Here is a 25,528-nt window from a genome sequence, read left to right as displayed (position 1 = left end):
GCCATGGGGCACGTAAGGGTTATTCGGGGCTATGGTGGTTACTGGACCCCGAACTACATCTCCTTCCGAGTTGCAACAACTCGAAACGCAAATAGTATTTAACGCTGCCACAGAATTTTGTAGCAGCAGGGAGGACCATCATTCAGCTCTTTTCAGTGCTCAACTCACTGGCAACATGTACATACGCCCTTCAGACACTCCACCTGGTAAATCTTAAAGCAATAAAGCCCAAAACTAAGACCATGTTTCAGATTTTGGCCCCTTATGTGTTTTGAGGTTAACATCCCTGGTGTAGGCAATCTGCATTGTATTGTCACCAGTGATTATCATTATAATTAATTATGATTATGCTAAATTGTGTACATTTTCAAAATTACGGCCATATGTAATTACGATTTGGAAATTTAACTGATTTCATGAAATCCATTTGTAATTTCATGTCATTTTCATGTCATTTTGATGTTTTTAGGCGGCCCTTCAGAGACTCCACCCTTAAAACAGTTAAGCCCATAACTAAGACCATGATTCAGCTATTGGTCCCTTATGTGTTTTGCAGGCCCGGATTTACCTCAAAGGAGCCTGTAGTCACAGATGTCCTGGCACCTTAGACTTCGCCCTACATGAACCTACAAACTCATCCCGAACCAAACTGCACTGGCCCAGCTGTTACTTCTTCTTACTTCCTGTGTCCATCATAGGTAGCTACAGGTGTCGCTTAGTAATATAAGGTAACAAGAATTACTTTCAATATTAACCATTTCAGCCCGCGGGGATTTTTCTCCTTATGCATCGGAGCAATTTTCACCTCCCATTTATTCGCTAATAACTTTATCACTACTTATCACAATTTATTGATCTATATCTTGTTTTTTCCGCCACTAATTAGGCTTTCTGTGGGTGGTACATTTTGCTAAGAGCCACTTTACCGTAAATGCATTTTAACAGGATTAATAAGAAAAAAATGGAAAAAATTCATTATTTCTCAGTTTTTGGCCATTATAGCTTTAAAATAATCCACGCTACCATAATTAAAACCTATGTATTTTATTTGCCCGTATGTCTCGGTTATTATACCATTTAAATTTTGTCCCTATCACAATGTATGGCGCCAATATTTTATTTGGAAATAAAGGTGCATTGTTTCCGTTTTGCGTCCATCACTATTTACAAGCTTATAATTTAAAAAATGTTTGTAGTATACCCCCTTCAAATGCATATTTAAAAAGTTCAGACCCTTAGGTAACTATTTATGTCTTTTTTTTTTTATTGTAATTTTTTTTTTCCATTAAAATTTTTATTTGGTTAATATTTGGGTGTGGGACATAAACAGTAAATTTTTAATGTTGTTATCTGTGTAAATAGTAATGTAAAAAATGTGTAGCTGTAGTTTTACTGTTTGGCCACAAGATGGCCACCTTCCTTTTTGTTTACCCTCCTTGTACCTCTCGCTAAGCGGAAGTACAAGGGGGATGCGGAAATCTGTCCGGGCAGAAGAACTGAAGCCTCACAGGTGAGCGCTTCGGTTTTTCTGCGGGGGAAAGGGATCGGTGATCGGGAACCATGTTCCCTTTCACTGATCCCAGGGCTACTGGGGGACACAACAGGGATGCGGGGGCGCGCCCGCGATCGCGGGCGGGAGCGTGCCCAAGTGCGGTAGCGCACCCAAGCGCGGGAGCGCTGCAGAGCTGCCGCCCGGACGTGAGCTTCACGTCCGGGTGGCAGAAATGGTTAAGTAGCTAGAGGTGCCCCTAATTATTAGGTAGCTTGAGGAACCTCAGTATTAAATAGCTAAAGGTTCCCCTGACTGATGGGAGATCTTGTCTGTGTAATGCCGAGAGCTGGGTGAGTAACCTCTCATTTACACTCATCAGGATTCTGAATAGGGAAGGAGGGAGGGAGGCGCTCTGTGAGGAGATTAAGCTGCCTTTTCATTATGAGGAGCCTGTAGGCAAGTGCCTACAGTGCCTTATGGTAAATCCGGCCCTGGTGTTTTGAGTTTGCCACCCCTGCTGTAGACAATCTAAATTGTATCATCGCAATGCTGAAGACTCTTTGATAAAGCATGCCTCCCTATGAGGAAGTTATGTATTATTGATCACATGCTCTCTTCCTCATTAGACTTGAATTCCTCAGCTCCCTCCTTGGAGCCGACAGACAGTCTGTTAATGCAGGGATAGATTCCCTTATTCACCAATGCCATTATCACCTCTTGAAGGAGAATTACATTCTAGGTCCCCACTCTCTCACCTACTCTGTTGACTGACATTGAAAAAAAGAGATAATTGGACGGACGGACGGACGGACGGACGGACGGACGGACGGACGCACGCACGCACACACACACACACACACACTTCTCTGATATGCAGAGTCTAGAGCTCCTGGGATCTGAAGATGTGTACTTGGCCAGAACATTTGCAAGATTATATCTGCTGGCACTATTTTTAAATATTAAAATGTTAATGGTACACTCAGAGCCAGATCATCCACAAGGCAAACCGAGGCAGTTACCCAGGGCCTGGAGAGAGTCTAGGGGCTTAGTGGGTGCTACACCAACAACTATGCTGTGTTCCTTTTTTTCTTTCTCTGCCTGAAAGAGTTAAATATCAGGTATGTAAGTGGCTGACTCAGTCCTGACTCAGACAAGAAGTGACTACAGTGTGACCCTCACTGATAAGAAATTCCAACCATAAAACACTTTCCTAGCAGAAAATGGCTTCTGAGAGCAGGAAAGAGATAAAAAGAGTCAATAGTTCATAACCTTTAGCTCTGGCATACGTCAATGAACATATCATTGAGCAAAACCAATACAACAGTTAAAACTTAAAAAGTAGATTTAAACATACAATAAAACTGTGGAATATCTTAAAAAGTCGTTTTTAGGAGAAGGAAGATAGATACAATCATTTATTTCATTACTTTATTTTCACCTCGGGTTTCCTTAAATATAGAACAATAGGAAGCACAAAGCCTTGTTTCACCCTCTGTGTTCCTTCTGCACAGCGTTTACAAATTACCGCGCAGAGCAAACTGCGCAGATAAGTATAAATCATGCTCACGATTATGGGAAAACGCTACTGGTGTAGCTGTTATTAAACACTTGTATTCAATTTTTTTCAAGGGCAGAAATAAAAGCAATAGTCTGATATCTTTAGTCATGGTAATACATTTTTTATTCCAGCGTTTGAGAGTTTATTGTGTAAAACTGTATAGTAGCCATGGTTTTCCACACACTATCCATTGTAATCCTTTTTGAATGCTGTTTAGTCCATATTTAGCCTAAGATCCAAAAATGTAATTTTAGACGAACATTAAAATTTGTGGAACAGCAAAAAATTGGCAGCGCTCCTAACCAGGCTGCAACTGAAATGAAACCTGAAATGAAATCTGCTTGCAAACTGTTTATGGAAGCTAACATCCTCAATTTGCTGCATCTGTTTTGAATGCAAGTTGTGTAATCTGCCCATGTTTTGGGGCTCTGCACATCTATACAACTGGTCAGCCCACATTTGAAAAAGCTGCCTTTTTGATCCTGTTGTACAAAAATGTGAGTTTACTTGTGGCTAGCTGCATTCATGTGTATCGGTTTGCATTAAATTTATCGAGATGAGGGTTTAGTGCATAGTTTGCATCTGATTTGTTTTCAAGGTGTGTATTCAAGTCTCTGGGGGGCACACCTCTGTTGGTTTTATTTCAGTTGCAGCCTGGTAGGAGCGCTGCCAATTTTTTGCTGTTCTTTAGAAAATGTGTAGACCATTTGTGGCTAGCAGCCCTAGGTGCACACTATGTTTTTATTGTTAGCTAGTTAGTTAGTGAGGGCATGTCATCATCGTGGAAGAGTCTAGTACTGAAAAATCTGCACGCAAACTGTTTATGGAAGCGAACGTCCTCCATTTGCTGCTTCTGTTTTGAATGCGAGCTGTGTAATCTGCCCGTGTTTGGGGCTCTGCACATCTATGCAGCTGGTCAACTCGGGTGCAGCTTGCTTTTGCAAAGGCACCAGTTAATTTGGGCGCCTCGTGCTTCAGATAACAATATTGGTAAAGTAAAGTTACCAGCATTCTACTATCAGACACTTGTGACTACCTTGCCTCTATCCTGTCAACTAATTTTAATTCTCCTATTCCTATTGCCTAACTCTAACTTTATAATAGCCCCCTACTCTGTGCTCTCACACTAACCTTCCTAAATCTATGCCTATCCCTACTCTTTTAATTCAGACACTTGGCTATTAGGTATGAGTGAAAAAGTGGCTCATGAGTTTACAAAAATGTCCTCAAACTGTCCTCAAATAGTTTTTTTATATGCAATACTGAAATACTGCTGTCCCTGGCTAATATACCCATTAATTACAGTATTAAAAAATAAAAACAATGATGTAGCCCCCCAGCTCTTCAAAGCCTCTTTAACCTCTTGTCATCCATACCATGATATGGGGGGCAGCAAAGCCAACCCCAAAGCCCTTGTCTCCATCTTAGACAGGGGGCTCAATCACACTTTTGATGCCCAGGATAGAGATAATTACTGTGACGTGTGTGTGTGTGTGTGTGTGTGTGTGTGTGTGTGTGTGTGTGTGTGTGTGTGTGTGTGTGTGTGTGTGTGTGTGTGTGTGTGTCTTATAATGGAATCTTAAAGCCCCCTTTAAGATCATGGCTGCCAGTTAACGAGAGGGTCTATTTAAAACTCTTAACCTTAACCTACAAAGCTCTCCACTGTATACCCAATATAAATTAAACTGCAATCTCAATCTTCTTTTGTCTCCCTCTAAAATCACCACGTATACAAGATTTTTAATGTGCTTCATCCCACCTCTGGAATCCCCTTCCACAACATACCCGTCACTCTCCAAACTTTGAAATCTTTAAACATTCCCTCAAAACTCACTTTTTTCGACAAGCATGTGGTCTAACTTAGGCCATTCCCTCTTTGACCACTGGCCAAGCTGTACTCCTACCTAGAAAATCTAAAAACACACTGCCCCTTGGTATGAATATTGCATACTGAATTGAATACTGCATACATTGCAATACTGCCCCCCCCCCCCCCCCCCCCCATTCCTTTAGATTGTAAGGGGGAGAGGGCTATCTCACCGTTTTTGTGTCTTGGAATTTGTTATTCATTTTGTGTCTTGCAATTTGTTGTACATTTTATTCATCATGTTACTTTTGTAGCTATAATTGCCATTTCTGTATTTTGTACCAAATCTGTATTTTGTATGTTGGTGTACTCCATTGTCTGTATTATTTTGTGCCCCATATTTATTTTATACTTTGTACAGCATCAAACAATGTTTTGGTGCTTTATAAAGCAATAATAATATAAATAGAAAAGCGAGAAATACAGCATACCATTGGAACAAAAAATACTCAAAAATGTTAAAGTAGACAGAGTTATCTTAGCGAAGCTCCCTTTGTCCTGTAGATGGCGATGTTTCTATAAAAAGCTTTGCATCGGCAGACTACCTTATCCAACCTGTCATCACTACAGTATAATATGTCTCCTAATTAAATGAAAACACAGCATTGAACATTTAATGTTCTGTACTGAATAGCATACCTCTTTTAAAAGAGTCTCTTAGAATGGCGTACATCAATATTTTGTGTGTCTGCTGAAAGAAAGAACTATTCAAAGGTTGTTAATGGAGCCTTGAACATCGTATTTATTCAGGCAGGCGTGTTTGTGGCATTGTGACTTTAGCGCTAAATCTGTCAGTTTTGAAACTGAAGAAGAAAAACACACAGCAGGGCTGTATTTAGTATTAGACCCGCGCTAAGCAGTATTAATGATCACAGCCTCCTTTCTCACTAACCAAAAATAATCATTGCCCTTAAAACAAAATGAGTGAGTGTGAATCTACAAATGAGAAGTATACAGAGCTTATCAAACTGACAATGAGGGTTTTACTGAAAAACAAGAGGTTTAAAAGGAGAGATACAGTCTGGTGTAAGCAGGGCTGGTTTTAGGCATAGGCAAACCAGGTAAATGCCTAGGGCAGTAATGGCTAACCTTGGCACTCCAGCTGTGGTGGACCATCACTGGCCTAGGGCAACACCTAGACTGGAGGGTAACATAGAGCTATTCTTAGCATGCTGTATTTTAAGCAATTCTTACACATAACTTCTAGTTTCATTAAAGCAGTCCTGAACTCAAAACTTTCTCTCTGTTCTAAAAGATAAGAAACAGCATAATAACCTTTACAGAAAAAAACATTTCTTTGTTACACTGATACAGATCCTGCAATAAATCTGCAGTGTGTCTACTCTTGGTTATCATGGAAGGAGACATAAGGGCTAACATCCTGTGCTTACAAATTAACCATTTCAGCCCGCGGGGATTTTTCACCTTATGCATAAGAGCAATTTTCACCTCCCATTCATTCGCTAATAACTTTATCACTTCTTAACACAATTTATTAATCTATATCTTGTTTTTTCCGCCACTAATTAGGCTTTCTTTGGGTGGTACATTTTGCTAAGAATTATTTTTATAAATGCATTTTAACAGGATTCATAAGAAAAAAATGGAAAAAAATTATTATTTCTCAGTTTTCGTCCATTATAGGTTTAAAATAATCCATGCAACCGTAATTAAAACCTATGTAGAAAGGAGGCTGGCACCACCAGAAGTAGAAAAGTAAAAATTAGCTCTTTATTGATCAGTCATAAAATGACAGCATGGTCAAAAATAAGGCTTTGGCGGCCATGCTGTCATTTTATGACTGATCAATAAAGAGCTAATTTTTACTTTTCTACTTCTGGTGGTGCCAGCCTCCTTTCTACATTTGACTACTGAGGATTCTGAGGATACAGGGATCCAAGGCTTGGGCACACAACAGTTCCTTCCTATGGATGAGTGCTCCTCCAACTTCTATTTGTAATTAAAACCTATGTATTTTATTTGCCAGTTTGTCTCGGTTATGATACCATTTAAATTTTGTCCCTATCACAATGTATGGTGCCAATATTTTATTTGGAAATAAAGGTGCATTTTTTTCCGTTTTGCGTCCATCACTATTTACAAGCTTATAATCTAAAAAATGTTCATAGTATACCCCCATCAAATGCATATTTAAAAAGTTCAGACCCTTAGGTAACTATTCATGTTTTTTTTTTTTTTTTAAATTGTAATTTTTTTTTCCATTAAATATTTTATTTGGGTAATATTTTGGTGTAGGAAATAAACAGTTAATGTTTTATGTTATTATATGTGTAAATTGTAATGTAAAAAATATGTAGATGTAGTTTTACTATTTGGCCACAAGATGGCCACCTTGAGTTTAATTTTTTTCTTCTTGTGCTTCTCGATCACCGGAAGCACGAGGAGGACGCAGAAAATTTTATTTGCAGAAGGACTGAAGCCTCTAGTAAGAGCGCTTCAGTTTTTCTGCTGGGGACACGGATCGGTGATCGGGAACCATGTTCCCGTTCACTGATCCCAGGGCTACCGGGGGACAGCACTGGGGCGCGCCAAAGCGCGGCACCGCAGCAGAGCAGCCGTTTGGACGTGAGGATCACGTCTGGGCGGCTGAAATGGTTAACTGCTGTGCCAAAGACAGCTGAGATTCCTGGGCTGACACAGCTTATAGATCAAATTACACTTGTGATTAGACACAGATGATTGGGAATTAGACAGGCTGAACTCTCTAAATACATACATGTATCACATTTGGCAATTCTTCATGATTTCAAGGACAATATTCAAGCCTTTTCAAGTCCCAAGCTGTACTGTACTGAGGCTGGATAGTGTACTGGTTAAATGCTCTGCCTTTGACGACCTTGGTTCGAATCTCGGCTCTTCCTGTTCAGTAAGCTAGCACCTATTCAACAGGAGACATTAGGCAAGACTCCCTAACACTGCAACTACCTATAGAGCGCATCCTAGTGGCTGCAGCTCTTGCGGTATGAGTCCGCCAGGAGAAAAGTGTGATATAAATGTTCTGTGTCTTGTCTTGTGTGTATACATATTCAGTGTAATATTTTTAGAAAGTAGATATAGATACATTTTTACGTAATCAAGATAAGACAGCGCTAAAGTCACATAAAATTTTCCAATTAGAGGTGGTGCGCGCTAAACACAGTTACCAGTCCTGTCTTCAGAGTAATATTCCAATTTTAGCTGCGCTCATTCATACATCCTCGGGTTACTTCACCGTTGCAGTCACCATTTGAGCATGAACACCTCAGGAAAAGACATAAAACACATATGGCGGATAATAGTGCAGACTGTTTTGGCCACTAACACCCCTCTGGTGTAAACATATACTCAAGCTTACTGACAAAGTGAGGTTTGGGGAGTTCGGAAACCGTCACCAGTTACAACCAGACACTCCCCTCCAAGGACCTATGTCCTTTCTGCTCACCGTCGTGCAGCTAGGTAAAGACTTGTCCAAAAGCCTCCTTTAGTCAGCAGTCTCCCATATGCCTCATCGCCACTTGTTATCTCATTCAGTATGTGGTCCTTACGCAATACCTCAAACAGTAACAATACCGCCAATGTGTAAAACCAATTACTTTAATAACTATAAAAACAGTAATGCGCGTACATCATAAAAACTTTTCACAGGCATATCACATAGGTGTTACCGATCCCTTCATCCTGGATTACGGCACCGCTCGTCTCCCGTCGTGCTAGCGTCCTCCTTGCTGCTCTCAAGATGAGGCATATGGGAGACTGCTGACTAAAGGAGGCTTTTGGACAAGTCTTTACCTAGCTGCACGACGGTGAGCAGGGAGGACATAGGTCCTTGGAGGGGAGTGTCTGGTTGTAACTGGTGACGGTTTCCAAACTCCCCAAACCTCACTTTGTCAGTAAGCTTGAGTATATGTTTACACCAGAGGGGTGTTAGTGGCCAAAACAGTCTGCACTATTATCCGCCATATGTGTTTTATGTCTTTTTCCTGAGGTGTTCATGCTCAAATGGTGACTGCAACGGTGAAGTAACCCGAGGATGTATGAATGAGCGCAGCTAAAATTGGAATAGATACATTTTTGTTTGGTGAGTTTCTTGAGGTATATCTGCCCGGGTCATAATTTGTGTGCCCTTTAGAGACTTATTTTAAAAAACACTATTTTTGTATATAGCCTAATTGATGTAGCGTTCAATCTTCTTCTTCTTCTTTACAGGATGAGGGGAGGGGGTTGCCCTGAGCATAATATACAATTAAAAACCAGACTCTCAGCTGCTTACTGACTATATAGTTATCCATCCTGCCTTTGACCCAAAATAATGTCATCTATGTAAAAATCTTATTTTCCCTTCAATCACATTCAGCTGGCATCTGACCTCTTTGCATAATAATGTAATATTCAGTTTAATCTTTAGGCAGAACACCACTAATATAGACTGCTGCACCTTTGTTTCTTCTTTGTGCACAAAAGCTTTCTCAAGGGTTTTCTCCTACATTCTGTAGATTAAAAAGCTACTGGCTAACGGCAAAGCTCAGTGCTGTGGCTCACTGACTGATAAGCTTGCAGATGAAGATAAAACTAAACCTCTTAACCCTTTCAGGGACTTTTTATGCAAGAGTTTGTTCTTGGAACTTATTTTATACTGTCACCAATCAATTGGAATGGAGGTTACAAATTCAAGGCCCAAACTGGTCAGCTTGCAATATGGGCAGCACGGTGGCACAGTGGTTAGCACCCTCGCCTTGAAGCACTGGGTTTCCGGTTCGCATCACAGACAGGGCACTGTCTGCACTGAGTTTGTATGCTCTCCTCGTGTCTGTGTGGGTTTCCTCCGGTCATTCCGGTTTCCTCACATATCCCAAAAACCATACAGATAAGTGAATTGTACAAGCAGACAGAGGTGCCAAAAGGATAAAATCAGCTAAACATGTTAAAAATAGAGGAGACAGAGGTGGACTTACCTCCTCCATACAGACGCAAGATACTTTTGATAATATTCATCAAAAATGTATTTGTTTACATACTTCAAAGTGCAGTGCAACGCGTTTTGCAGGTGTGATCCCGCTGCATCAGGCAACAGACAGAGCATACAATTGCAGGTCTGAACAAAGCCAAGCGCTTCTGTCGAAGATAAGTTATTTGGCTTCCCACTAAATTAGCCCTAGACTATGATACATACATAGACAAATGATTATGGTATGGATTACATTGTGAGCCCCTCTGAGGGACAGTTAAGTAACAAGACAATATACTCTGCACAGTACTGCGGAAGATGTCTGCACTATAAAAATACAAAATAATAATAACTCTGAAATTCAAGACCCTTGTGTACTGAATAATTAGTTCAAATTCAGCAAAGTTTAGTGTGGTTTATCGAATCCACTTCCGTAAGACTACAATAGTTTAGGGTTTAAAGTAAAAAAATTGAATCTGGTTCTTTCTGAACCTTTTGCCATGGCCATCTGAATTTGCAAAGGTGGAAGGACAGCAGTGCCGGATCACGGCATAGGCTAAAGACCCTTCAAGCCTCTGGATGCTGACCTGCCAGAGCACATACCTCTGCCCCTGCCATCCCTCTCACCTCTCCAGGTTCCCTTGCTGCATCTCCAGGCTTTTTTCCCTAGCACTACTTATCTCTATCTGTGGCTGCAACCAGCATCTCATGTGGCTGGCTTGTTGTTACATGCTGAGAGACACCAGCTGCAGCCATGAAGACCGAACACTATGCGGCGCTGAAGAGATGAAGCGGGAGATGCAGCATGGAAACCTGGAGAGGTGAGAGACAATGTTCTGCTCACAATTGGCTGGAAATCAGGTTACTTATACTGGGGGGAGGAGACGACGACATTAGGCTACCTATATTTTTTTTGGGGGGGGGGGGGGGAGACATCAGGCTACCTATACTAAGGGTGTGTGTATGTGGGGGGGGGGGGAAGGGAGGTTCCGGTAACCTATACTGGGGGAGGGGGGGTTACATCAGGGTACATATACTGAGTGGATCTGGCTACCTTTGCTGGGGTGGTAGATAGGGCTACCTATACTGAGGGGAGCACATCTAACTATACTGGGGGGCATTAGACCACCTATAATGAGGGGGGGGCATCAGGCTGTCTATACTGGGGGGCATCAGGCTAGTAGGCTACCTATACGGGGTGTGCATCAGGCTACCTATACTGGGGGGAATCCGGCTACCTATACTGGGGGGATTCTGGCTATCCATACTGAGGGATGTGGCTACCTTTACTCACCCCTTTCTAAAAACACCTTTGTCCAATGTTAAATCTCTACTACACCCTCACAGATTTCTGATTGAGGGCTTATTTCCACTGGGTGTTGCATCTGTTTCATAATTGGACACAGCCACCGTGCTGCTGCAAAACTGCCGTCGAATCGCTATAGCCACTCACAGCTATAGGCATGCGATTCGGAAGTCAAGTCTTTTGACCACATAGACAGTTTTTCCCCATCCGACTCAGATGCAGGGAACATTGCGTATTTCACAATAGTTGAAAAAGACCCGGACAGTAAGGTGTTTTTCTATTTGATGCAGACATTCTACAGAAATTCTCTTTAGAAAGGTGAGTCATGTGACCTTGGATCTGTTCACAGAAGCTTGCAGCTACAAGGGGTTTGTCCATTCCTTAGCTAGGAAGCAGCTCCCACTGCTGAGCATACACTCCTTCCCCGCCATGCACCTTGGAGATTTCAGCAAGGCTTGGTGTACAGAGGCGCCAGAGTAGAATAAAAATGTTTAAAAACCGTGTAAAAGAGGGGGATGTTCAGGTGGACTTACCTCCCTCAAAAATATAGAACTCAATTGAGTCACAATATATCAATACAAAAAAAGTTTTATTTAACTCCACTTAGTGCAACGCGTTTCGCAGGTGTGGTCCTGCTTCATCAGGCAAACAGGAGTATAACTCAATGGGTCTAGATGCAGAAGTGAGCGCCTCTCTCACAGAGGCGCTCACTTCTGCATTTAGACCCATTGAGTTATACTCCTGTTTGCCTGATGAAGCAGGACCACACCTGCGAAACGCGTTGCACTAAGTGGAGTTAAATAAAACGGTTTTTTTGTATTGATATATTGTGACTCAATTGAGTTCTATATTTTTGAGGGAGGTAAGTCCACCTGAACATCCCCCTCTTTTAGACGGTTTTTAAACATTTTTATTCTACTCTGGCGCCTCTGTACACCAAGCCTTGCTGAAATCTTGATTCCACCCTCGGTGGAGGGGTGCTACCCCGTTTCCTATCTACAGAGAGCGACATCTTAATAACCTGAGTGGGGTCAGGTTCTAATACTCCCCACCTGCATTTGAAGTGGTTGCCTATGGGTAACCCATGTTTGTGAGTATATCTTAATATTTTGCTTTAAACCACAACCAACTTAACAATACTACACCATATTGGGCTCTTGATTTCTCTTTGTTCTTCCATGCACCTTGGAGAGTTACTCTTTGTGAACAGCTCTGCAACTACAGCTTAAAAGGCAGAGTGTTGATTGTAAACTGCAATGGTGACAGTCTGATGCAACTTTATAAATAAAGCTATATAACAGAAAATAAATATGTGAGACTCATTGCTTTGCTGCTAATGTTTATTAATGTCTATTTATTATTCACACTACAAATGCAATTAGTTATCTCATAACTGTATTTTCACTTCAGGTTCATTTCAAGATACACTTCTGATTGCAGGAAACAGATACAAAAATCAGCAATTTGAGGTATGTCAGTGTAGAAGTTGAATAAACATTAAAGCTGTCATCATTCACCTGAAACAATAAAAGGTTTAACCTACATTCTTACTTTTACATACTAAATAAGAATATGGGATTCTAGGAAAATCCTATTAGGATTAAAGGACAAATGAAGTGAGAGGTATATGGAGGCTGCCCTATTTATTGCATTTTAAGCAAAAGCAGTTGCCTGGCATCCTACTCATCCTCTGCCTCTAATACTTTTAGCCATAGACCCTGAACAAGCATGCAGCAGGTCAGATCCTACAAGATTAGCTGCATGCTTGTACCTGGTGTGAATCAGACACTACTGCAGCCCAATAGAACAGCAGGGCTGTCAGGCAACTGGTATTGTTTAAAAGGAAATAAATATGGCAGCCTCCATATAGCTATCACTACAGTTGTTCTTTAACACCTCGAGGACGCTGGGCTTAAACCCCCCTAGTGACCAGGCCATTTTTTGCAAAATAGGCCACTGCAGCTTTAAGGCCTCACTGCAGGGCTGTACAACTCAGCACACAAGTGATTCCCCCCCCTCCTTTTTCTGCCCACCAATAGAGCTTTCTGTTGGTGGGCTGTGTTTTCTCCCCCAATGTTCATTTTTTTAAAAATAAATATTCATTTCTTTATATTTTTTTTTATAAATATACCTATTTTTTTCATTATTTTTTTTAAACCCTCCCTTCCCCCGTCAGCTAATCAGCTTCAGCTTATGACAGCGGATCGCTTCCTTGCTGCCCAGGGGGACAGCCGTTTCACACGGCTGTCCCCAGTACAGCGCTGCCGTAGATCGCAGCGCTGTACAGAGTAAATAGACGGTAGTTTCGCTGTCTAACAGTCTCCTAGCGGCAATCGTCGCTGGGAGACTGATGACGGAGCTGAGCTCCATCATGCAAGCGGTGATGCGCATCTGCGCGCGCGATCTCCTGCAAATCCCCGCCCCAGGACTTTACGATCGGTGTTAAGCCGTCCTGGGGCTGCCGCCACAATCACAACCATCGGCGTGACGCAGTCCTGTACTGGTTAAGACTATAGGTATTATCGAATATCTCATCAGATTATTTTCACTTCAGAATTGCTTTAACAAAAATCTGTACCCTTTTATTAAAATGTATTTATTTATTTTAGCCATAATGGACCCATATGAAATTTACTTTTTTAACCTAGTTTTCTCCGAATTGATATTTTCACACCTTGTCAATAAAATGCCTTTTAAACCCCCCAGCAAGCAAGAAAATATTCAAAATCATTTTGATTGTACTTTTCCTACTACTTTTGGTACCTTTTTAATTGTGAAATACTGAAAAGGTATTTTAGGCTGCTTCCACACAGGGACGTTACAGGCGCACGTTAGTGCAGCCTGTAACGCTCCCCAACTCACAGCAATACAAAGTCAATGGGGCTGTTCATACTGCCCACGTTGTGTTACATGTAACGCTGCACGTTCTTCAGAACGTGCAGCATACTATAGCGTTCCAGCGGCTTAAGCCGGGGAGAGGCTGCTAAGCACTGCACTGGTGGCCGCTGATTGGCTGGTGGTACCACGTGATGCAGAGTGTTTCACTCCGCATCACGTGGTCCCGCTGGCCAATCAGCGCCACTCTCACTGCCCTAATGTGGAAAGAACCGCTTAACGCGGCTCACTCAACGTCCGCCACCAACACCGGCAGGCGTTGCATTAGGGAACGTTATGCGACCATAACGTCCACTATAACGCAACGTCCCGGTGTGTAACTAGCCTTAAAGAAAATTATCCCTTAGGAGAAAACTTAGGAGAAACAGTGAATTGCATACGGGTGACTGTCTCAATGTACAGCTGTCCACTTTAAGTCAATTGATTCCAATGTAATAGTATGACTGAATCTTCAAACTAAAGGGCTTTAAGCCCAAATTGAGATAAAATGAAAATGCAAGAACGGTACAATACTTTTTGTAATGTCACTATTCTAAAAGAACTCATTTGGAAATAAAGCCCCAATTTTCTCCCTGAGTGAAATTATGTTTATTCTTATTTTTCTTCTCCGATTTGGCACTCTGAGCTCAGACAAAGCACGCATACATAGCTTTGAAGAAATAAATATGATAATGCTTTATTTTGTTGAAAATTACTTTCTAAAAACTTGTAATAAATCAAGCTACCTTGTCTGGACATCTTAATGCGATAAAATGCCATTCACTTGCTTAGCTTAAATAATATGTTCAAGTAAACACTTTATTTTCTTCTTAACTTAAACTAAAAAAAAAACCACATTAAATCAAACATGAATTGAAAATAAGGTAAACAATGAGGTACTAATTTTTTTATATAGTCCTACTACTAAATAGGACTTTTCTAGAACCCCACAGTTTTATGTTATGTTTAAATGCTTAAAACATAAATTTAATATTTTTATTGTCTGTAAAATCTTTCTCTCCCTGATTTACTTTATTCAACGTATCATAAGAGGAGACATCTCTACTGCTGGCTGGTGCAACACTGCAATGTTTGTTTGCTGTGTGTTCAAAAGTGAGCAGAAACAACACCCTGTCTCCCAGAGTGCTTTAGGGCAGAAGGCTACATCACTAAATAGCCTAGGCTAAGATTTATTGGGAGGGGGCTTATATAACTATATGCAGCAATATATACATATAGGAAGTGTTTCTGAGTCCAAAACCTAGATACAGGTAGTCCCTGGTTAATGAATGAGATAGGGACTGCTTAGGGTCCCTTTAATGTTTAAAAAAACCTCTTTGATATTCTTAAAATTGTTTTTCTCAAAAAATTTCAAGGTGTTTTTGAAAAAAAAATATTAACTTATACCCACAGAATCAAATTTCACATTTTTGTGGTTTGCATTCATACAGCAATAATAAAGATTGGGGAGAATGCCCCAAATGTATATACATTTCCTAAACCAGCCATACACCCACCAAGTTTCTGGGACATATTCGTGCAGATTTTAAACAGTACAAGGTTTTTTTTGGCACAAGATCCAATCTACTATTTCTAGATATTTTAGGTCTTGGTAAACTGGTTCCATTGTGTATTCATTTTTTAGCTTAATTATCAGCAGATGGTAATAAAAAGTCTTCTTGGACCTATGCTCAGCTTGATTATTTGAGCCTTGGTCGGTCTTTCCTACAGTACTTCCTGTTTAAGTCACATGATTCAAGGTACTCGTGGACCACAGTGGACAACTTGTCTGTCATTCATCTTAAATATTGGTCTTTCCATGTAATAAAGAGATAAAAAGCAATCTAGACAAAATGCTGGCGTAGCAAAGCCTGATTAATGGTGTTTGCCAAAATCTATCTCTACTCCTTCATTGAAGTGTTAGATAACCACTTATCCAGGATCCAATTTCAGAGGTTGTTTGAGAATGATAAAACATAACAGAGAGGTGACATCTTTCCAGATGTGAAAGAAATGGCAATTTCCTCCTTCTAAAATGGAATCTTCACAAGTAGATAATCTTCCAATAAAGTCAAATAAAGACATCAAGACAAATATCCCTCTTGGGTACTATACATTCCCTGTCAATCAAACCACACTGAAACCATGTTTAAAGACTTTCATTCCAAGTCAGCATTTTAGACACAATTTATACATTGACTAGACTGACTATTTAGACCGGTTGATATAAAACATAATTGCATAACGCAAAGGGAAGCTACTCTCAGGTAACTGATGACAAATAAGGCAGGTGTGGCAAACTCAATCACATAAGGGACCAAAATCTGAAACACGGTCTTAGATCAGGGCTGCATTGTTTATTTAAATTGAACAGGGATAAGACACGTGTGTGGTTCTCTGGTGGTCACCTTGAAACTGTCAGTTGTAATGTGGCCACTGAACTGGTGTGCTCCTCTGGATGAGAAGGTAGAGTGCTGCCTGTTATCTGCAGTCAAAGAGTGGCAATGAAGGTAACCAACCTGTGCATATACTGTACTCCACACATCTGCCCACAGCAAACTGGAAGTTACATGTGTAACTCAGGCCAGTGGGTGGGGTTGGAGTGGAGTGGTAGTACAAGTACATACATCTGCAATGGCCTGTCATCTTCATGGAAATGTCATAGACCACCGGTACAAACACAAATATACAGCATGGGTTAATTTCCTCATTTCTTTTACTGCTTACAATCATGCAGTTTTTAAGCTTGAGTGTCACATAAAATAGTGAGGGTGCCAGATTCAGCCTGTGGGCCTTGTGCTTGACTCCTGTGGTCTAAGGGGTGGAACTCACAGAAGTTGTCTCAGTCAGTCTTTTCAGTCAGGCCATTCCAGTGCTAAGCTCATGAAAGTCAATGGAGGTGATTCCATAGGAGCGATTTCTATTTCCCCAAATCTTAGTCACAGGTCCTGCAGCCCTTTTGGAGCGACTGCGCTCCAATACAAAGTATAGGAGTGCTGCAAAATTACTTTTTAACCACTCATACAAAGCAAGAATAACACCTGGTCTTCCAGACTGCTCTGGGGCAGAAGGCTGCGTGACATCATAGCCTAGCCTAAACATCACTGGGAGGGTGCGGTTATGTACCAATATGCAGCAATATATAGATATAGGAAGTGTTTCTGATACTGAAACCAGAAGAATTAAGGTATAAATGGGTATCCTGAATAATGTAGTACTTTTTACTAAACATCATTATGGGGTTGATTCATTAAGCTGCGCTGCTAAAGCAGCGCGGCTTAATGTGAGCAGCGCAAGTTGTGCGCATGCAACTGTCACAAGTGACAGGCAGCCTATTGGGCCAATCAAAGTGCGGGGATCATGTCCTATAAAGTCACTGGACCAGATGGGGCTCAGGGTGGGATGAGTGGAGCGGCCATTATGTGAATGTAGCGCACGTAAATTTCCAGTGTGCGCTACGCTGCACTACCACATGTAACGTGTTCACAACTCATGCTGCTCACATTAATCACTTCCCTACCCCAGTCATTTTCACAGTTCATCTCAGTTCTGATTATTTTGGCAATAACTTTATCAGTAATTATCACAACTAAATGATCTATACATGTGTATTTTACACGTGTTTACTAATTAACTCTGCCATTGAATTCCCTGGGAGGATGAGAGGGGTTTGCTGTAATTCCTTTACAACTTCGCAGTGTTGTTATCAGCTCAGAGATAAATAAACGGTGATATCTAAGATTTTGTATGGAGGAGAGTGCAGAGACTTATTTTCAAGTCAAGGGACAGGAAGTGATTAATCAACCCAAAGGTTTCTTCTTTAAAGCAAATCTAAAGCCACCACGAAAAAAGTTAGCTACTAACCTATAGAGAGGGAAGGTTCTGGATCCCATAAAGCCTTTCTCCATGCCCTCAGTCCACTGCTGTCCCTAGTGATAATCGTAATATGCTAATTACAATTATGCAAAATTTCACATACACTTGTCGCAATTACGATTTGGACATCCAATTGATTTCTTGTAATTCATTCGTAACTTTCACATAATTTTGTGCTGAATTTAGCTGTTAATAGCAAAGCCCCTACACATACTATGGTCACCAATATCACGAGTTATATTACCTCCCTGGCTGTAAGCCCGACCTACGCTCCGGCTAGCCGCCGCAGGGGATTACATGGCCCGGGTAGGATTTTTTTCTAATAAAAAGTGATCTAGACTGTTAATCCAGCACTTCACTAGCTAACCATGTGCCCAAAGTCCCTCCGGTACCAACCGTCATGACGTCATGTCCGATCGTCGCCATAGCGATGAGTGAAGCTTATTGGTGAAGTTGCGGCTCTCGCGTGATTGCGGACGGGTAAATATTGGCGGCGGCGATCGGGGGATCAGAGAGGTGCCGGGGGACTTGGGGCACATAGTTAGCTAGCCTAGTGCTAGCTAACAAATAAAAAACAATTTTTTATTTAAAAAAATCCCTCCCGCGGACGCAGCAACTGCAACTGCGTACCGCCAGGGAGGTTAAGGGGAATAGAAGAAACAAGTAAAAATAAAGAATTTTACAAAAAGACCATGTCGTTTTTGAGAAAATTGTTTTTAAACATGAAAATGAAAAATGGTTTTTAAACTCAGAAAAATTACATTTTTCAAAAACTACAAGGGGATTTGAGTTTTTTTTTACTTGTTCCCACTATTCCCCTTGACATACCTATCTTTTTTGAGGATGATAGCTTGTATGGAAGCTATGCTATTAACCTCTAAAGTTGGCACACAATTACATGACAATTATGCAAGATTACGAAATTAAGATTCCAGAATTAATCTGTAAGAGAACGCGGAAAAGCCGCCACGTGTACTGGTGGCAAGGCGGCTGATTCCACGTCTAGCGCGGCGGTTTGTCCGCAGCAGCGTGCGTCCGGCGCGGCGGTTTGTACGCGGCAGCATGAAACTGGTGAGGGTGGATCTGTTAGTTCACATAGACTGAGGAATACGCGCACGCTGAGAGGCAGAGCATTTATGACAAACGGAGAGGGATCAGCTGACCAGGTCGGTCAGCTGACCTCAAGGCAGGTGACTATTGGTTGCTCGCATAGGGGTGGCGCCAGAGGGCGCTGCTCTATATATAGTCACTGCTGGTCACTTTCAGGTTGTCTGCCGTTGCGAACACTTACGTGGAAGCACCCAGACCTTAGTCAGATCCAACAGTGTGTTAGAACCAGGAGGACCTGGGAATCCACACTGAGCCAGAATACGTCTGTGTATTATTGTATTATCATTGTGTTATACTCCAGACTAGTTCCAGGGTGTAGAGACCACGGACCTCACACCCAGACTAGGGACTCTGTGTTATCATTCTGTTATACTTCAGACTAGTTCCAGGGTGTAGAGACCACGGACCTCACACCCAGACTAGGGACTCTGTGTTATCATTCTGTTATACTCCAGACTAGTTCCAGGGTGTAGAGACCACGGACCTCACACCCAGACTAGGGACTCTGTGTTATCATTCTCTTATACTTCAGACTAGTTCCAGGGTGTAGAGACCACGGACCTCACATCCAAGACTAGGCAATTGTGATATCTGTTATGACCTGTTTACGTCCTGACCTTTCCTCTGCTTTCTGATTCGGTACCTCGCATATCTGATTTCCTGTTGCCAAACCTTGCATGTCTCGGATACCGAATCAGTCTCCTGTCTTTGTACTTTATCTGTCTGTGTGTTGCCTACCTGGCTTGCCCGACCCCAAGAGCTATCTCCTTGTTTAAGAGATAGTCTCCAGACCTGGGAGTGACATCCACCCTTAGGTGTCACTCATCCACAGGTCCCGCCTACCTCTACCCTGGGACTCCACCCCTTTGGAGTTCACAGGCTATTGGAAGGCCTCTGTACTTTCCTAAGGCAGTATCGCCCGTACTGCCAAAGACCACCTGCTCCTCAGGTGGTGTTACTCGAAGTATTACTGTTGCACCAAACACTCACACTTTACAGGTGTCCAGAGGTTAGTTATACTTGGATTATCGGTGATTCTGCAGATCATCAATAATCAGGTATAATCTGTATTCTTGGTGATACTGCAGATCACCAATAATCAGATTCACTCTGTGTGCTGACACCGATCGTTACAGATTCCTGATTACGTTTACATACAAGATGACTTACGACTTTTCCTGAAATTACAATGTAAAATTACGATGATGCAAAATTTGTGCTCATCACTAGCTGCCCCCTTCCTGTGAAAGCCCATACCTTCAGGAGTCCTGGGAAGACTTTGGAAGCACTTGCACCCCTGAGTGATTCCCGAAGACGAACACATCCATTCTGCACGTGTGCAAGCGTGCACTCGTGCATGCACAGTACGGTTCACTTGTTTTCAAAGTTACCCGAGAATATGAATACTTACAAAGCTTTTTCGCAAGGACTCCTCAAGGTGTATTTGATCAACTGACCAAATAACTTTCATGGGGGGGAGGCCACAGTGGACCGAGAGCAAGGTGAGAGGACTGGGGAGGCCTCTATGGGCGAGCACAGGAGATTTGGGTGCAGCCGGTGCCACCATAGGTCATAATAAGAATTACTAAACAAAATACTGTAATTTGAGATGTCGCGAACAATTCGCCTGCGAACGGTTCCAGGCGAACTTTGGGGGTTCGCGTTCACCTGCATCAGGTGAACTTTTGCGGAAGTTCGATTCGCCCCATAATGCTCTATTGAGCAAAACTTTGACCCTCCATATCACTGTCAGCAGACTCATTATTGCCAAACACACTTCTCTCACTGCTGGAGGCCCGCCCACCCTCCCTCCTCCAAGCAAGGTCCTTATACCATTTGACTCAGTTGTCTGCCTACACTAATTAGTTATGGGACAGCTGCTACACACTCTGCTAGGGAGATTTCTTGTGGGTCCCCTCCTCCTCTCACCTCCAACCTCCCTGCTCCTTTTACCTTTCTACCTATTCCCTCCTCCCTCCTACCAGGGGGGAGGAGGGTCTCATCTGCCAGGGAATTATACTATTTCAAAAACCAGTTTACATCATACCATGGCTGGGAATCGAACCCAGATCTCACTGTGTGGTGGGCAAGTCACCCTAACCACTGTACCACTACAGTAGTAACTGAAGCTGGCCTAAAATTTACCATTTATGCTCAATGCAATAGAAACATTAGGTTGCTTAAAGGGAACCTTAACTGAGAGTGATATGGATGTTTCCTGTAAACAATACCAGTTGCCTGGCAGTCCAGCTGATCTTTGTGACTGCAATAGTGGCTGAATCACACCCTGAAACAAGCATGCAGCTAATCCAGTCTGACTTCATTTAGAGCACCTGATCTGCATGCTTGTTCAGGGGCTGTGGCTAAAAGTATTAGAGACACAGGATCAGCAGGCGATTCAGGCAACTGGTATTATTTTAAAAGGAAAAATCCATATCCTTCTCCGTTTAGGTTCCCTTTAAGGAATTGTAGCATAAAAGCCAACTCACATTGGCTGGGATTTGAACCTGGGTCTCACTGTGTGGTGGGTAAGCACCCTAACCACTGTACCACAACAGTAGTAACTGAAGCTGACCTAAAATTTACCATGAATGCTCAATACAAGAGAAAAAGTAGACAAGACAAATAACATTTATATCACACTTTTCTCCTGGCGGACTCAAAGCACCAGAGCTGCAGTCACTAGGGCATGCTCTATAGGCAGTAGCAGTGTTAGGAAGACTTACCTGAGGTCTCCTACTGAATAGGTGCTGGCTTACTGAACAGACAGAGCTGAGATTTTACCTCTGGTCTCCTGTGTCAGAGGCAGAGCCCTTAACCATTACACCATGCAGCCACTGCTTACAGATATGTAGTCAGACATGGCCTTGTCTTTTGTGTTCAACAGTTGTCCAAAGAGAACCCCAGATAGCCAGGTAGATTCATATCTCTCTCTCTCTCTCACTTTCTCTCTCTAGTAGGGATGGTCACCGCTTTCCGCGGAATTGTATTTTTGAGCATAAATAGATTGAGCATAAATGGTACATGCTAGGCTGGCTTCAGCATGTAGTGTTGGTGAGAGAGAGAGAGAGATGAATCTACCTGGCTATCTGGGGTTCTCTTTGGACAACTGTTAAACACAAAAGACAAGGCCATGTCTGGCTACATATCCGTAAGCAGTGGCTGCATGGTGTAATGGTTAAGGGCTCTGCCTCTGACACAGGAGTCCAGAGTTCAAATCTTAGCTCTGTCTGTTCAGTAAGCAAGCACCTATTCAGTAGGAGACCTTAGGCAAGTCTTCCTAACACTGCTACTGCCTATAAAGCATGCCCTAGTGGCTGCAGCTCTGGTGCTTTGAGTCCGCCAGGAGAAAAGTGTGATATAAATGTTATTTGTCTTGTCTACTTTTTCTCTTGTATTGAGCATAAATGGTAAATTTCAGGCCAGCTTCAGTTACTACTGTTGTGGTACAGTGGTTAAGGTGCTTGCCCACCACACAGTGAGACCCAGGTTCAAATCCCAGCTAATGTGAGTTGGCTTTTATGCTACAAATCCTTAAAGGGAACCTAAACGGAGAAGGATGACCTGGAGGAAATAATAATTAGCCTTGACGGGACTTTTTGCAGGAGTAGAGTGAGCTGCTTATCGGCTTTACCCTGCGCCCAAATCTCCCGGTGGCTGAATCATATGTATGCCTCTATGCCTATGCGATCCAGAGCCTTACTTTTCCATAGGTAAGTACCTAACTTTTTTCAAGCTTGCTTTAGCATAACTTTAGGTAAGCTCATCATACTATAAAAACTTTACATAGTGCTTGCAAAGGAACCGAAACAGTAGCAGAAATGCATTGATTGCTGCCTTCTGGACAGAAAATAGCATTTTGAGCTGGTAAATGGTGCCATAAATGCTTAGCATAGTTAATGAAATAGGCTGAGCAGATATTAGTTCACTGATGGTGCAATTTACTGATACAATCTTAACTACTCTGGCTTTCCTAAGCACATGGAATGGTTTTCTGATGAGAACTATAATATTGCAAACATGAGACACGTCAACTTGATTTTTTCAACTCGCTTCTTCAACGTAGGTGTGAAGACTGTGCTTTTGCATAATGATTGCATTGCAACCCTAATTCCTCACAACTGCACGCTGGATTCTTGTCTTATGGCATAAATACTTTGTGATGCAGTCAATCAGCTTGAACATGTATCTGTGGCTGTCAAATAAATTAATTTGGAAACGAGAAATATGTTGCCGCAACTAGCCGGTTTAATGTATCATCCTGTCATAACTGCAGCACAAGCTTTCCTCTATTAGCGTAATCCACTTTTTCATTATAGTTCAGAATGACCCAAAAAACACAACAACTCAGGAGTTTTGTGTATTAAATAGAAACCGCGAGTAGCCACCATGTTGTATGTTAATAACGTAAATTCAGCCTTATGGTGCCCATACACGGTACAATTTTTTTAAAAATTTTTTTCGATAATTTTGTTTGATTATTTCGTTAGATCAAATATAAAGATTTTTCCAACTTGTCCAATCAGATTTTTAGTGAAAAACTGGATAATCGTTCACTTCTCTTAACCTCTTGACGACCAGCTAATGCCGATTGGCGTAAACTGGTCGTCTGCGGGTTACCATGGAAACGGCCGCTCGATCGAGCGGCCTTTCCATTACTGATGATATAAGAAAACAAGGAAAACATGCACAGGATGGGCTGAAAAAAATCACTGCAGGAGTGCAAATTGCCAAAATACACGTAGCAGATCCAGTAGGTAGAGAAAAAGGGGCTATGCACATCCCTTATAAAACTTCACTTTTATTGTAGAAAGGTAAATAAAACGGCATACATTACATCCAGTACAATGTTGAGAGAGGTACTAGGCTGGTGGGGAGGTCGACAGCTGTTTCGCGCCTCTATACACTGTGGCGCATCATCAGGACCAGCGGCCTTTCCATGTCAGTTCACAGAGGGTGTCTCCGTGAACAGCTGGAAAGCCGCCGATCGCGGCTCGCCGGCAAAATGTAAACAGGCGGGGAAGGAACCCCCGCTGTTTACATCATACGGCGCTGCTGCGCAGCAGCGCCGTAAGGCAGATCGGCGGTCCCCGGCCTCTGATTGGCCGGGGATCGCCGGCATATGATAGGCTGAAGCCTATCCTTCAATGCGCAGGACGGAAATCCGTCCTGCGCAGCTCACAGGGAAAGGGAGAGGGAGGGAGCGGCGAGACGGCGGAGAAAGCTGCCGAGGGGGGCTTTGAAGAGCCCCCCGCTAAGCAAATGCAGCCGGCGGCGATCAGACCCCCCCAGCAGGACATCCCCCTAGTGGGGAAAAAAGGGGGTAGTCTGATCGCCCTGCTGCACTCCTGATCGGTGCTGCGGGCTGTAGAGCCCACGCAGCACCGATCATTGAAAAATCCCCTGGTCGGCAAGTGGTTAATTGAAAAATAAACGGGAAAATCAAACGTTTTTATTGTATCGAGTATGGGCACCATTAGTCTTTAAAGTGAATCTTATGGTGACCATACACTGGTCAATATGGCTAGCAGATAGATCCCTCTTCAGTGATGAGTAAAAATGCTGATTTGCGTTTCGCATTAGTTTTTGCAAAAATAATGTAAGATTTGACTTTCAAACAAATATTTATTAAAAACCAGCAATTAAACTGCAGATAGCCATTTCTTTGTCCTCTGGCAGATTGCCCAGTTAGGTTTGTTGTATTTACTAATGGAAGTCTGTGTTTTTTTTTTACTGTGGGAATAAGTACTTTTGATTGCCTAATATAGAGCCCCATGCATGAAGCAGCAGTACATTCGCTGTGCATAGTGGGGCAATTTTACCAATACTAACAATAGGGGAGCAGTGTGTGTTACGCTATTAGCGCAATGGGGGCTACTGGGGTGATGCGCACATTGTAACAGTGATCCACTACCGCATACATTTCACCAAAGCTGCAGATAATATTATTATTGTTGTGTATTTATATAGAACCGACATCGTCCACAGCACTTTCCACTGTCCTTATCATAATACTAACTGTCTCTCAGAGGCAGATCACTTGATTTCAAGCTTGCCGCCCGTTGTAACCTTGCTGTTTATTTTTGCATTATCAAGCACATTTCAAAGATGGTGCTTATTTTCAGAATTAAAATGTGCAATTTCGTGTTATTTTCTTACATTAATTTTCAATTCGTACATTAGCCACTTGCTCCCAAATTTCCTGCTCTCACACCTAATCTTAAAAAAAAAAAAACCATGGCTAGTCTTAACTACCCCCACCCCTTGCATAACCTTAAGACTTCCCCCCACACCTAACCTTAACTACTCCCACCCCATGCCTAATCATTAACCACTTTTTCCACCACTAAAGTATATCTACATCCTCTTTGACTTATTCTAAGCCACGAGGATGTAGATATAAGTTGTGTAGCTGAAGCACAGCTGTGCACGATTGGGCAATGCTTCTGTGCACACCTCCAGCACTATCTGCTGCAGCACAATATGGTGACAGGGAATAT

General features: G+C 42.2%; 1 protein-coding gene across 7 annotated transcripts in view; it reads right to left on the bottom strand.

Annotated features, from left to right (window-relative positions):
- The window catches only part of FSTL4 (follistatin like 4), a 1,281,504-nt gene that overhangs the window by 442,970 nt on the left and 813,006 nt on the right, over positions 1 to 25,528 (bottom strand). The window lies entirely within an intron of this gene.

The sequence above is a fragment of the Hyperolius riggenbachi genome, chromosome 3 (assembly GCF_040937935.1).
Source record: "Hyperolius riggenbachi isolate aHypRig1 chromosome 3, aHypRig1.pri, whole genome shotgun sequence".
In the NCBI taxonomy this organism is placed as follows: domain Eukaryota; kingdom Metazoa; phylum Chordata; class Amphibia; order Anura; family Hyperoliidae; genus Hyperolius; species Hyperolius riggenbachi.
Note: the sequence above shows the minus strand (reverse complement) of the source record. Positions and strands in the feature narration are given on the sequence as shown.